The following is a 15,043-nucleotide window of genomic DNA, read 5'->3' on the forward strand; positions in this document are numbered from 1 at the left end:
ATAGTACCCAGTCAGGCCCAAGAAAGCTCGAACCTGAGTCTGGGTGATTGGAGGAGTCCAGTCCTTGATGGCCTGTATCTTACTCTCCAGTGGCTGAACCTGGCCTCCGCCTACAAGGTGGCCCAGGTATACAACCTGTGACTGCCCTATCTGGCACTTGGTGGCCTTGATAGTGAGGCCTGCCTTTTGCAGGGCCTCTAACACTTTCCTCAGGTGGACCAGGTGATCCTCCCAGGTGGAGCTAAAGACAGCAATATCGTCAAGATAAGCTGCACAGAAGTCATCCAGCCCAGTGAGGACTTGATTCACCAACCTTTGGAAGGTGGCAGGTGCATTTTTCAGTCCAAAGGGCATTACCACAAATTGATAATGCCCTCCAGGGGTAGAAAATGCTGTCTTAGGTTTGGCTTCCTCAGCTAACCTGATTTGCCAATACCCAGCTGTCAAATCAAATGTGCTTAAGAAGTTGGCAGAAGCCAATCTATCTATAAGCTCATCTGCTCTTGGTATTGGGTGGGCATCAGTCTTAGTGACTGCATTGAGGCCTCTGTAGTCTACGCAAAACCTCATCTCTCTCTTACCACCCTGGGTGTGAGGCTTTGGCACTAGAACTACTGGGCTAGCCCAAGGGCTATCTGAGGGCTCAATGACTCCCAGTTCCAACATTTTCTGCACTTCAGTTTTGATGCAGTCTCTAACATGATCAGGCTGCCTGTAGATTTTACTCTTGACAGGCAGACTGTCTCCAGTGTCAACATCATGGGTACACCAATCAGTTTGGCTGGGTGTCAGAGAGAACATATGTCGAAAGGATTGCAGAACTTGCCTGCAATCCTGTTGCTGATGTTCAGTGAGGCTGCCACAAAAGACAACACCATCAACTGACCCATCATCAGGATTCTGAGTGAGCAGGTCTGGGAGAGGGTCACTCTCTTCCTCCTGTCCCTCATCTGTGGCCATGAGCAAGCTCATGTCCTTCCTGTCAACATATGCCTTGAGCCTGTTAACATGGAGCACTCTGAGAGGGCTCCTGGGAGTTCCAAGGTCCACCAAGTAGGTAACCTCTCCCTTTTGCTCAATGATGGTGTGGGGCCCAGACCATTTGTCTTTCAGAGCTGCTGGGGCCACTGGCTCCAGCACCCACACCTTCTGTCCTGGCTGGTACACAGTCAGTACAGCTTTTTGGTCATGCCAAGCTTTTTGAAGTTCCTGGCTGGCCTCAAGGTTTTTAGATGCCTTCTCCATATACTCAGCCATCCTGGAGCGGAGACCAAGTACATAGTCCACTATGTTGGTTGCAGGCTTTTTGAGAGGTCTCTCCCATCCTTCCTTCACCAAACACAGGGGTCCTCTTACAGGATGCCCATACAGAAGCTCAAAAGGGCTGTAGCCAACCCCCTTCTGTGGGACCTCTCTGTAAGCAAACAAGAGGCAGGGGACCAGGACATCCCATCTTCTCCTAAGAGGTTCAGGTAGTCCATGAATCATCCCTTTCAGGGTCCTGTTGAATCTCTCAACAAGCCCATTGCATTGTGGATGATAGGGTGTGGTGAACTTGTAGTTCACACCACACTCTTTCCACATGGCAGTCAGATATCCTGACATGAAGTTTGTACCTCTGTCAGAAACGACCCCCTTAGGGAAACCCACTCTGGAGAACACTCCAACTAGGGCTCTTGCCACTACAGGGGCTGTAGTGGTCCTAAGGGGAATAGCCTCAGGATACCTGGTGGCATGGTCCACCACCACCAGTATAAACTTGTGTCCTGATGCTGTCTGGGGTTCCATTGGACCAACAATGTCAATCCCCACTCTTTCAAAGGGAACCCCCACCACAGGTAGTGGTATGAGGGGGGCCTTTGTTGTGCCACCTGACTTACCACTGGCTTGGCAAGTGACACATGAGCGACAAAACTCCTTGGTATTCTCATTCATATGGGGCCAGTGAAAGTGTGAGACAAGCCTGTCCCAAGTCTTTGTCTGACCTAAATGACCTGCAAGGGGAATCTCATGGGCCAAGGTGAGAAGGAAACCTCTCAGAGACAAGGGGATGACCAGCCTCCTGGTTGCACCAGGCTTGGGGTCTCTTGACTCAGAGTACAGGAGTCCATCTTCCCAGTATACCCTGTGGGCACCTGTGGCATTCCCTGCAGCCTCAGCAGCAGCCTGCTGTCTGAGGGGTTCAAGGGAAGGGCAGCTCAACTGTTCCTTCCCCAGGTCTGCTCTGGAGGGTCCCCCTGAGCCCAGAAACTCAACTTGATCAAGTTCAAGCTCTTTAGGCTCAGTTTCCCTCAGCTCTTCTAGATCAGCCTCCTCAGAGACTTGATCCTCAACCTGGGGCAAGGGGGAAGGCAAAGCCTTACCCTTACTGCTCTTCTTCTTGGAAGGTGTCTGGTCCATAATTTCAGGATCCAGCACCTGTTCAGTGGGGCATCTTCTGGCCTGTGACCTAGTCACAGCAAGCACATGTGCTGGCAAGCCTAACATCTCCATGTGAGTCCTCTGCTCCACTTCTGACCATTGTGATGACTCCAAATCATTGCCCAACAAACAATCAACTGGGAGGTCTGAACTGACTACAACTTTCTTTTGTCCCTTCACTCCACCCCAGGAGAAAGCTACAATTGCCACACTATGACTAGTAGTGACATTGCTGGCATTGGTCACCAGGAAATCAGTACCTGGCATGATCTGTCCAGGGTCCACAAAGTTAGGTGTCACCATGGTGACACTGGCACAAGTGTCCCTATAGGCCTGAGCCATCTTGCCATTAATCAAAGGTGTCTGCCTGTATTTGCCCAAAGTATTGGGACTTATTTCAGGGGACATATCCATATCCCCTGTACAGACAAGGACAGCCTGAGTGAGTGTGCCAACTAAGTTGTCAGACCCCTCAGTACCCAAGGTTAACCCAACTAATGCCTTGGGAGTGACACTACCACTACTGACTGTACTAGGGGGTGCAGTTGCTTTAGGAGCTGTAGTGGCAGGAGTGTGTCCTCCTCCTCTTTTGGTGCACTCACTAAACCAGTGAGATTTACTTTTGCAGTACTGGCACCACCTTTTTGACTGGCCTTCTTGAGTCTTCTTTTTCTGGGAAGCCTGACCCCCACCCTCTTTGGTTTGTTGGGGACCTGGTGAAGACTTCTGGTCATTTTGCTCATTCTTAACATTACCCTTCTGGTCTGCTTTCTTCTGACCACCCTGGTTCTGGTTCTGGTTCTGCTTGATCCTTGTCCTGACCCATTTGTCTGCCTTCTTTCCCAATTCTTGGGGAGAGGTCAGATCTGAATCAACAAGGTGCTGGTGCAGCAACTGGTTCTGACAATTGTTCAAAATTTGTTCTCTCATCATTAGATTATACAATCCTGTGTAATCTGTAACCTTGCTACCCAGCAACCAGCCCTCCAAAGCCTTAGTGGCACAATCCACAAAATCAGACCAGTCCTGAGACTGAGTTTTCTGGGTGTCTCTGAACAGCAACCTGTACTGCTCAGTGGTTAAACCAAACCCATCAACCAGTGTATTCTTCAGGACCTGGTAATTGTTAGCATCCTCCACTCTTGTAGTGAGGAGCTTATCTCTACCTTTACCATCAAAGGAGAGCCACAGTATAGCTGCCCACTGACTCTGGGGAATGTTCTGCACAGTGCAGGCCCTCTCCAGAGCAGCCATCCATTTCTGGATGTCATCCCCTTGCTTAAAGGGGGGCACTATTTTAGTCAGGTGTTTAGTATCTAAACCCTTCTCTCTATCTCTTGGGAGATTGCTGCCACCAGTGGGAGCTAGCCCACTCATCTGCTGCTCTCTTGCCAGGGCAAGCTTCTCTTTGGCCAGGGCAATTTCTTCCCTTTCAATCCTCAGTTCAGCTTGTCTCATCCTAGCTTCATGCTCCTTTCTCTGAGGGGAAGTAAATCTCCTCTGTGGAGGATTCCTTCTCCCCTGAGAAGAGGCATTAGAGTGCAGAGATCTATTGGAGTCCCTAGAAAGAGATCTATCTCTCCTAACTCCAAGGTTAGGCCCACTTCGGGTTAGTACTGGGGGGCCCCCAGATCCTAGCCCAAGTAAGTCTAAGTTGGTCCTAGTTAGCCTTCTGACTACCTCAAGACCCTTGTCTACCTCATCCCCAGAGAGTACCTCCTGATCCTCCTCCTCAACTGCTGAATCAGTGTTGTGGAGATCTGGATCCCCAGAGGTTCCCTCTAAGGCTGGCATGTTCTCATGTAACTGAGAAAGCTTTCTGGCATCATATGTCTCTAGGAGACCTATCAGAAAGGAAGTGGTGGGGTTAGACCCCTGCTTCAGTTTTCTGGAGACACAGATCTGTCTCATCTCATGAAAGCTGAGAGCTGCATATCTTGAAGTGACCTGTGGAGGGTCAACACTGACCAGGGGAGTCTCAGTAGAGTCCTCCTGAGTCGACATGCTTTTCTAGTGAGGTGTAAGTGGTGCACTTACCTACACTATATGTTTGCCTACTGATCCCTTGCTAGAGTTGTAGTTTAGGGTGTGCTAGGCCCTAGGAGCTACAACAGCTGGTTCAGTAGAACTCAGAGTATTCTAAGCTAAGTTATATGTACCTTTAGTACTTATGTGATCTTTCACAAGATATTCTTAGGGCATGTGTGGTAAAACAACAGCAAGCTCAAATCCCAACCGCTGCTCACCAATGTGAGAAGTTGGCCTGATGTGCAGTGCTCACTATTCTAGTGATCACTATATATCAGTCCAAACAACCCTTATTGATGATTGGTTGTAAGTCAACCTTATAGACCAGCTATCCTAGTAGCATGGATACGAGCAGTCTAAGGCTAAGACTCTAGAGGGCGTGTTAAGCCAGCTGTTTTACCATCACATTACCCCTTGAACACCCAGTGAAAGGACACCACACAAGTTGTTATGAAAATAAACAGTGTATTTATTTATAACAAGACTACCCTGGCTCTTTATGAGACAGGGAGCTAAGCACACAACAAAACTCTTACGAAAATACTTTTAAGTTAGCACGTTACACAAATGCCCGAGGGGCACGAAAAACCATATACGCTAAAAGTGGAATGCGAATTACTAGCAGGTAAGTAACAGTTCTAATAGGCTTTGGAATCGCTAGGACTGGACTAGGGAATTGTTAGATTACTACTAGGAGGCCTAGGGGACTCGGGTGCAGAGTGTGCACTCTCACGCGGGATGCGGGACAAAGTCTATGGAAGCTAGAATTCACAAAGTTAGTGTTCACGGGCGAACCCGACCTGGTAGGGAGAAAACGACAGTGGATCCTGACCCTTGGATAGTGAGGCTATGCTGGGACACCGGAGTGCCGAAGTTACCTAGCCCAGGGGCTGCAGCTGCATAGGTCTGAAAAGACGTCGGGGATCTCGTTGCCGGACCAGGAGCCTGGAAGGAAGAAGTTGCTGGCAGGCGACCAGTGAAGGAAAGTTCGATGGATCCAAGCCTGGATCAAGGAAGAAGAAAACCTGAAAGCAGAGGGGACCAAGTTCTTGAATCACTAGCCAGTGATTAAGTGGGCACCAGGATGGCACCGGGCGAAGTCACCGCAGTCAGGTGAGTGGGCACTGCTGGGCTCTGCAGTCTCTCGGACCAGGAGGCGTTGTCGGCGACCAGGATGGAGGTGCGAGCTGTCCCACGAAGGTTGAAGTCGTCGGCGTCGAAGTTACCCAGGAGTGGGCAACAAGCCTTGGCTAATTCAAGCCCACGCGGTGGACTCAAAATGGCGTCTTGAGTGAACCAGGAGGGTCCAGGGTGCTCCTCTTCGGGAAGGGAGCAAGGGCCAGTCTGGAGCAACCAGACCAGCAGCAGAAATGTCGTCGGGCGTCGTCAGGAAGGCCACAAGCCAACGGGCTAGTAGCCAAACAACGCGGTGAGCAGCGGAAAGCAGAAGGGCCCCACGCAGATCGTGGAGATGCTGGGGGGCTGCACTTCGGAGCTGGAGCTGCTCAGAGTCGGGGCTTCTCGGACCCCAAAGCACTCACCAGTAGATTACTCGGCGGGCTTGCTGGAAAGAAGTCGTGCAGTCTTGCAGATGGCCGGTCCCTTGAGGTCTCGTCGCACCCACGGTTCTCAGCTGGGCTGTAGAGGTGGGTAGAGGTCAGAGGTGCCAGGGAAGCCGGTTCTCGTCGAGCTGGGCAGTCGGATTCCGGAGGAAGGACTTACAGCAGACCGCAGTGTTCTTGGATGGTGCCTGCGGATGCAGGGTGACTACTCCTTAGTCACAAGGGAGAAATCTTAGGAAGAAGTCTTGAGTTCCTTTCGCAGAAAGTAGTTTCAGGATTCAAAGATGATCTGATTTGGAAGGGGGCCAGTCTCTACCTTTATCCTGTAAAAAGGGGCTGGCACGCGACTAAGTCCTGCCCTATGGGTGGGACTAGGAGGGGGGTGGTTACACCCACTTCCTTGGCGGGCTTTTCCCCAGCACAGGGTCTGGAGTGACCCTGGAACTGGTTCCAGCCAGCCTATGCACAGTGAGCACCGGGGTGCCACGTGCAGTCACCTTCCTCTAAAGCCCTGCCTACCTACAATACACAAAACCCTGTCTGGGACGGTGCTGGCACCGCCCCTGGCAGGAAACCCTTTGTCCTTATCTCCTGCTCTGGGAGGACTCCCAGCAGCAGGAGGGCAGACTTGTGTCTCGGTGGCAGCATCCATTTTGTGGATGCTAAGGCTCTGTCTGACTTTTAACCGGGTTATAGGTTACAGGCATGTCGTGTCCCTCTAGAAGGGTGGAATGCTAACCCCGTCGCCAGAATTGGCGAGGGGTTAGTATTCCAATTCGTATGACACCTTACTCGACATGTTTTGATAAAGCGATACCAGAGTTGGCACATAACCGCGAGGATTATAATGCACTTAAGAGTATATGGTATGCGATATCATGGAAACGGCTAAGGGATGGATCCCGAAAGCCGCAGACAGGCTCAGCTCATGCCAGAGCACTATCTCACACGATTCCAAGCACTCTGCCTTCAGGATTGTTAAGGCCTGCCATAGGAGTGACTGATAGGAGACCTGTGTGTCCATTTTAGGGTTAGATATAGGTATACTATATCTAAAGCAAAGGGTGAGTACACCACCTTGCCCCAGCTGTCGTGCAGCCAGTTGTGTCAGTTTTAGTTAGTCAATCCAGGGGTGGCACAATACATGCTTCAGCCCCTGGGAGACTTCTGGGTGCACCTCAGCCCTGGGTACAGGGACTTGGAGAGGGCCCAGTGCCAATTCAGTACCTGAGTACAATTTGGATAGAGAGAACAGCTAGGCTGTGGGTCTGATTAGCAGGCCCACAGCCAGGGAAAGTCGTAAACCAGTGCAGCAAAAAGCAAAAAATCTGGGTGATCATAGGATTGCAGACCCTACTCTCCTACAACTAGCCAGTTCCAGATCTTCTGCGATTCGCGTGATAGAGAGCGCGAACGCGTTCCTCCCTGTTTGTTGAGATAGTGCATCGTCGTGGTGTTGTCCGTTTTGACGAGCACTGGGGAGTGCCGGATGCGTGGTAGAAAGGCCTGTAGTGCCAGATACACGGCTCTCAGCTCTAAAAGATTTATATGAAGCTGTTTTTCCTGAGTGTCCCATTTGCCGCTGATCCGAAGGTCCTGAAGGACAGCTCCCCATCCCTCCAGGGAAGCGTCCGTGGTGATCACCAGAGGTGTTGCCGGAAGGAGAAATGACAGTCCTACGGTCAGATTTTTGCGACGCCTCCACCAGGTTAGACTCTTGGTCATTTTGTGTGTTATCCAGACAGTGTCCTCGAAAGAGCCAGTACTTTGAGTCCATTGGCTTGCGAGCGCCTCCTGCAACGGGCGCATTCTGAGTCTGCAGTGAGGGACGAGGAGTATACAGGAGGACATCATGCCCAGGAGGGATGTATAGGTCCGGACCTTCAGGTGTGTCCTGTTCGCCACAGCCGTGGCCAGGGACAATATCTTGTCTGTCCTTTCCTTCGAGGGAAAGGCTCTTGCGCACTCTGTGTCCAAGGTTGCTCCGAGGAAGGTAATTTTTGTCGTAGGGACGACACAGGATTTCTTGAGATTGAGGGTTAATCCCAGCCTCTGAAAAAGATTTGTGCAGGCGTTGGAGGATTTGGCTGCGTCTTCCTCCGAGGGTGCTTTCACCAGCCAGTCGTCTAGGTAGGGGAAGACCTGGTGACCCATTTGACGCAGGAAAGCTGCCACTGGTGCAAGGCACTTCGTGAAAATCCGCGGCGCGGATTTGAGGCCGAACGGTAGTACCTTGAATTGATAATGTTGCCCTGCAACCTCGAACCTCAGGAATTTTCTGTGACACTTGAGGATGGGGATCTGGTAGTAGGCATCCTGGAGATCCAAGGATGTCATGAAATCTCCTTTTTCTAGAATGCCTAGTATTTCTTGAATCGTCACCATCCTGAACGATTGGCTTCGTAGGAAGACGTTGAGCGCTCGGAGGTCCAGAATGGGCCGCCACTTGTCCTCTTTCTGGCGTACAAGAAAGAAGTGGGAGTAAAAGCCCTTCCCCTTCAGGGGTGCCGGAATGCGCTCGATAGCTCCTTTCTTCAGCATTACAGAAATTTCCTGGAGAAGCAGGCGTAAGTTTTTGTGCGCCCGCCTGCGAGGAGGAGTCCTGGGAGGGATGGTGGTGAATTCGAGGGAATGGCCAAAACGTATAATTTGGAGAACCCACCTGTCCGTGGTTATGAGTTGCCAATTGTTGAGGAAATGGGTAAATTTTCCTCCAAGTTGTAAGGAGGGATAGGGTGGCTGGACTGGCTGGAGTAGCTCGTCACTGGCGGCCGCCAGTGCCCCTCTTTGCATTCTTGCCTCTGAAGTTCGATCGTCCATAGGACGATTGACGGCCTTGAGGTTGCTTGTGTTGGTATTGACCTTTGTTAGTATAGGAGTACGAGGACCTTTTCTGATAGGAACCTCGATACGAGGACTGTCCTCTGGATCTGTTGCCTCGAAAGGACTGGTTCCGTGACTGTAAGGTACCCAGAGCCCTGGCCGTATCCATGTCCTTCTTCATGGTTTGCAATGCCTCATCGATTTTGGACCCAAAAAGGTGCTGGCCATCGAAGGGCATGTCCAAGACCTTGGATTGCACCTCCTGGCGGAACGACGTCGCCTTAAGTCATCCTTGACGGCATAGGACCGCAGCTCCAGCAAGTTGACGAAAGCCAGTCATGGCCGCATCGATAGCACAGTCTATTATTTCGGCTGCTGAAGATTGACCCTCCACTAGTAGAGCCTGGACTTCCCCTTGGACTGTGTCCGGCAGGTCTGACAAATATGGGGCTATGTCTTCCCAGAGTTGGCGATTATAACGCCCCAACAGGGCAATGGAGTTGGCCACCTTGACGGTCATGGCCGAAGTCGTCGTGAACCTTTTGCCGATTGTGTCCAGTTTTCTGCCTTCTTTGTCCGGGGGAGCGGACAGCGGGGAGGAAGGGTTGCGGGAGTGTTTCTGGGCCGCTTGTGTGACCACTGAATCAGGTTTAGGGTGCCCATTTAGGCAAACCGCTGCAGACAGTGGGGCTTTGTATTTTTTGTCCAGGCACGGAACAACCGCAGACACAGAAGCGGGCGTCAGCATTATTTTCTTGCCTTGTTCCCACAGAAATTCTATTATTGGAATAGATTTAGTCGTCTTTTGAGTCTGCTCCTTAAAATCGTGCAGGAAGCATTCAGTTTCTGTGGATTCGATAGCCATATGGAATCTCTTCGCCGCTCTTTCCACAATTTTATGGAAGCCGCCGATGTCTACCGGCGGCGAGTCCGCATGGCGCGGTTGGGGCGATGCTGGTGAGGACGCCACATATTCATCCTCCTCATCATGGGTAGAGTGGGCCTCCTGGACCTCTCCTTCCTCCAATTCTTCCTCCTCCTCATCCTCGTCTGACGACACTACCTCCTGAGGTTGAATCTTCTCATGGTGGGCCTGAGGGGGAGGTCGAGACGGTTTTGGGGCTGCCGCTGGGTTATGAACGATCGGCGACTGATCTCTACTGTCAGCGTCCGGGAAGCGTTGTTTGTAATCCTGTACAAGGAATTTCAGGTCGTTCACCAGAGCAGCAGGTAGGCATATCATGGGGGTAACCTCCGTGCTGACTTTAGTGTGGACGGAGTGCTCCTGGTAAGAGAATTCCTCTACCTCCTCGTCAGTGCTTTGGCATTTGACATGTAGGTCCGAGATGGAAGTAGCGGGGCCCAGGTGGTCATCCTCTTCTGAGTCTTCACTCTGGAAGATTTCGTTAGGCGGTTGCATCTCCACTTTGCTTGGAGACGTGGTCTCCGGCGTAATATGCGGCTTAGTAGTCTTGCCCAACGCAGGACTGGAGGTGGAAGCCGCCGACGGCGTCGTCGACGGTGGTAGCGTGAGGGATGACACCTCCACGAGCTTGGTTTTCTTCCATGTTTCTGAAAGCGTCTTCGTCGACGACGAGTCCTCCGTCGACGGCAGCTTTAACTTCGTCGACGACGACGACGAGTCCTCCGTCGACGGCGTCTTTAACTTCGTCGACGACGACGAGTCCTTCGTCGACGGTAGGGTCCTCGTCGACGGAATCTCCGTAGACGGCAATTTGGACGTCTTCGCCGTCGATGCCCTCGTCGATGCTTTCGTCGTCGGGGCTGTCGATGGTGGGTTCGTCGTCGACGTCGTCGTCGATAGGTTCGTTAAAGAGGATGTCGTCGTCGACGGCGTAGTTTTCGTCGACGGAGTAGTCTTCGACGTCGACAGGGTCTTTGTCGTCGACGATTTCAGCAGTAAAACAGAGGAAATAGGTCTACCTGTCGATGACGATGATGGAGATGTCATCGTCGACGGTGAAAGAGACAACGCTGACGTCGTTGACACCGTGGTAGTTACTGAGGTAGTCCTCTGGGCAGGTCTGCTAGATGCCTGAGCAGGCTTTTTAAAAGTCTGATTATCCTTAACAGACACAGAAGATGTCGTAGATCTTGCCTCTGAAGACTTCTTGGCTGTCTTCCTAGGAGGAGTGTCTGAGGGGCCAGGGGAAGTTACCCTTGGCCTCTTTTGAGAGACTGCTGAGGTTTTAGAGACACTACCCTCGGAAGATTCCAGAGTGTCTCTGTCCTTGAGTCTGTCGAGCCAGATGAGAAGGCGACCTTCCCTGTCTCTCACGGTCTTTCTAGGGAAAGACCTACATATTTTGCAGTCTGCAGGGACGTGGTCCGGATAAAGGCAATATAAGCATAAGGTATGCTTATCATCCACATGGAGCCTTTTCTTCCCACATGAAGACAGGCCCTGAAAAGGGCTTTCTTCTGGGATTCAGACATCGAAGAAAGCAGTGGAAAGAAAACACTTCTGCCTCAAAGTGTTACTGAAGTAGTCCTTGAAGATTGTAGAGTGAAGATTCACTTTCAAAGGAAAGTAGATGATTTATAAGGAATCCTGAGAAGAGCTCAGGCTGGAGACTCCCTAGCACAACGTGCGGTAGAAAATCTGAGGGACTGAGGCTCCTCCCAGGAAGGTTCTAGAGGGAGGTCGGAGCTGATTGGCTGACTGTGAGAGTTTGGTCCTTTTTGCATAAGGACAAAGAAAGGCTACTAAGGTGAGACCCTTAGGCCTATTTTCTCTATGTATGTCTATAGGACATTACTTTTTTATGTACCGGAGGCTCCCGTCTCGACGACGGGGAATGATTCAGGCATGTGAATCTATGAAAGACACCCCTAATACTGGATAAGTAATGCTAGCTGGTAAACTTTAGCCAGCTTAGAGGGGGAATGCTGGATATGGCTCCATCTAACTCTCCTTCTGTTGTTACCTAACGTTAATGCGCTGATCTCAGTTGTAGTAAGGGGTGACGGGTTGGAAATACCCAGGTTCCCTATTTCCAGGATCACTATCAGGGCATTATAGTCACTGTCCTGTCTCTGGTGGACATAGAAGTCGGAGACCTTTTCCCAGGATCTGGTTTCCACCAGGATGTAGTCAAACAAAGAGGCCTGCCCTTCTCTGTTAAACGTGAACTGGCCTGGATGATCAGATTTAGTCCTCCCATTACAAACCCTCAATGAGAGGGCCAAAGTAAGTGAGTGAAGTTGCAGCGTTAATGGAGATCATAATTAGATTGGAGTAATCTGCGGGTCAGGTATTGACCAGTGCAGATGTTCTTCTGTGGGCGCAGAGAGATTTGGATCGGTAAGTGGCTCAAATTGACAATTAAAGTCCCCTCCTACGATCAAAAAGATCGCTGGATCCAAGGTTAGTATAAAACGCCCCAAGTGGTCTATGATGACAGAGTCCTGTCTGTTATTCACGAGTCTAGAGTACACATTAATTAAGGCTTATTTTTGTCTTGGTGGGAAATGTCAGCAAGACACATTGAATGTCGTTAGTGGGAGATGACAACTGCTTGGCTCTATAGCCAAGGTGTGTACCTACCCAGATGGTTAATCCACCGGATGGTCTCCCCCTCCCCCTCGGAGTGGTCATGATGTAAAAGACTCAAAACCCACCCTCTGGAATTCTTCCCTCACCCAGGTCTCTTGAAATAAACAAATGCCCTGTCTGCTGTCATGTGTCGGTAAAACAAAAAGGAACATATGTACAAACACATGCAGTCGCTGCATGGTTTTTTAAATCGTAAATTAAGCCCTGAAAAGCGGATCTAACCAGCCCAGAAAAACGTGTGTTTTGTGGAGAAAAAAAAACGCACAAATGACTGCCTGAAAGTCTGCTGTAGTGTGACTTTCTGTAGCACTGCAGACACTTGCGAAACTAAACCAGGCCACAATGATTAACAGTAAATAAGACAACTGAGAAAGAACAATCTATTTGTCTGCAGCATCTGTGACATGCTAATTAATCATGAGGCACAGGGTCAAGGCTGATTTGCATATGGCCATGTCTGAATTGGGGTGGTGTGGTGAGCAAAAAAACGATGGATTTAGGCCCAGATCTCTGTACTGGGGTGAATGTATGACATTGTTCTGCATTCTGTCCATCAACTGTTGTTTTTGCATTTGTCACCCCGAGTGGGACGGGTATGCTCAGACGTGAGTCCCGTGCTCTCCACACCACTGGAGTCAAGCTATCCTGGCTGAAGACGGCTGATAGCCAGAAACTGGTCCTAGGATGCTTGATTCCGGTCTGGGAATGACATGGCTTGGCAGTTCGGGCTGGACTGTTCCCATGAGGCACAGGGTCAAGGCTGATTTGCATATGGCCATGTCTTAATTGGGGTGGTGTGGTGAGCAACAAAACGATGGATTTAGGCCCAGATCTCTGTACTGGGGTGAATGTATGACATTGTTCTACATTCTGTCCATCAACTGTTGTTTTTGCACCCATTCTGGGCAGGGCAGTTTGTTTTTGAGTCCTGCCAGGTTCCATGACAAGATCCGCAAGCCACCACCCTGTGCTCTTATCCCACTCTGTGCCTCAGAGACAGTGGCAAGGGGGGATGCTGGTATACCCTTATAAGTCCCTACTGTATGATACTAAGGTACCCAAGTCATAGGTACACCAGGGACCTCCCTTGGGCTGCAGCATATATTGTGGCACCCATGGGAGACCACTTAAACTGTGACTACTGGCAGACAGTGCGAGTTGTGTTTGCACCTTTCACGGCAGATAAAGTTCCTTATATCTGGGGTCACTACACTTGAAACCTAGAAGTTACCCCAATGGCAGGCTCTTCAGTCCTGAGGGCAGGGTGCTTGGTTATAAGTGTGAGGGTGCCCCTGCATGACCATGATACCCCTACAAACCTTGAAGTTGATTCTCCAGGCTTTATAAATGCGGTCAGCCATTTTAATACTTATAGTGGACATCAGTCATTACGAGATGTCTAACTATATAGTTGATGCACAGAACCCGGTCATGTTTGTTATCAAACATGTTTAATTCATACCCCAACACTGATTCCAGTGTTGGAAGTATGATCCTGTGTACAGGGAGGCTCCCTCTGGGTACCCTTCCCCGTACTACCGGTAACAGCCTTTCAGGGTCTGACAGCAAGCTAGTGCTGCTGCAGACCAGAGACAAAACCCTGCCTTCCTGCTGCTGAGCCAAGCTCAAGCAGGGGAAGGTAGAAAAATAGGTTTCCTGTCACAGGGAGGTGTGACCACCTCCCAAACAGGACTTAGTGTATTGGGGTGGGGTAAAGTGAGGTGGGGGCGCTTGCCAGCACCACCAGACTGCTTTGAAGGGCACATTTGGTGCCCTCCTAGCATACTACAGTTTGAGCCAGTTCAGGGAGCTCTTGGCTCCTGCTCTGGTGCGAAACTGGGCAAAGGACATGGGAGGATTCTCCCCTCTGCCCAGCCCTCCTCTGGGAGGGACCCCTGAGTCGTTCCAACCCTTTCCATTGGGAACTTAAGGGCTTACCTGTGGGTGGCTCCTTAGATTAAATGTGGGACAAGACTCAAGCCTGAAACCAATTCACTCTTCGACTGACTCGACACTTGGGACTTCGTCTGGACCTGAGACTGCACCAAGGAAGACTCCTGCTGCTCCTGGTCTCACTGTTCTGCAAGCCGTCTTCGTCGTCTGTGTTTGTGCTTTTTCCAGTATCTTCAACAGACCGGTGGGCATCAAGGACACCCGAAGTATTCTCCCTTGAAGAGAAGTAGTCACTCCCCTACATCTGTAGGCACAGCAACAAAGCTGACAGGTCTGCTGCTCCTGACGTCCCACAGACTTCAAAAGGCTCAGCAACACAGAGGTGGTGGTTCTGCAACTGCCTTGAGGCCTGACCTGTTCTATTTGCAATTTTGAGGCCAGAATTCCTTGTCAGAACCGTAGGGACTAAACCCCTGTGCATCACGTCCACTTGCCAGTGCGAAGGCTTGTTGGCTCTGCACTCCAGAGTTCTTCGGGCTACAAGAAGCTCCTGCATCTCTTCCTGGCAAGTTCAGTGTCCTCATGGCATCCTCTGCACTGTGAGCCTTCCTTCTCTGGAGCTGCTAGAGGTCCTCTTGCGACTCCTGTGCCTTCGGCCTGTGGGTCCTCCTGGGGGTCTTCTGCTTCAGTAGGCTCCCCTTCTTGCTCTGGGCCTGCTCTGACTCCTGCTGTTGGTGAG

Source organism: Lissotriton helveticus, chromosome 12, assembly GCF_964261635.1.
Source record: "Lissotriton helveticus chromosome 12, aLisHel1.1, whole genome shotgun sequence".
Classification (NCBI taxonomy): Eukaryota; Metazoa; Chordata; class Amphibia; order Caudata; family Salamandridae; genus Lissotriton; species Lissotriton helveticus.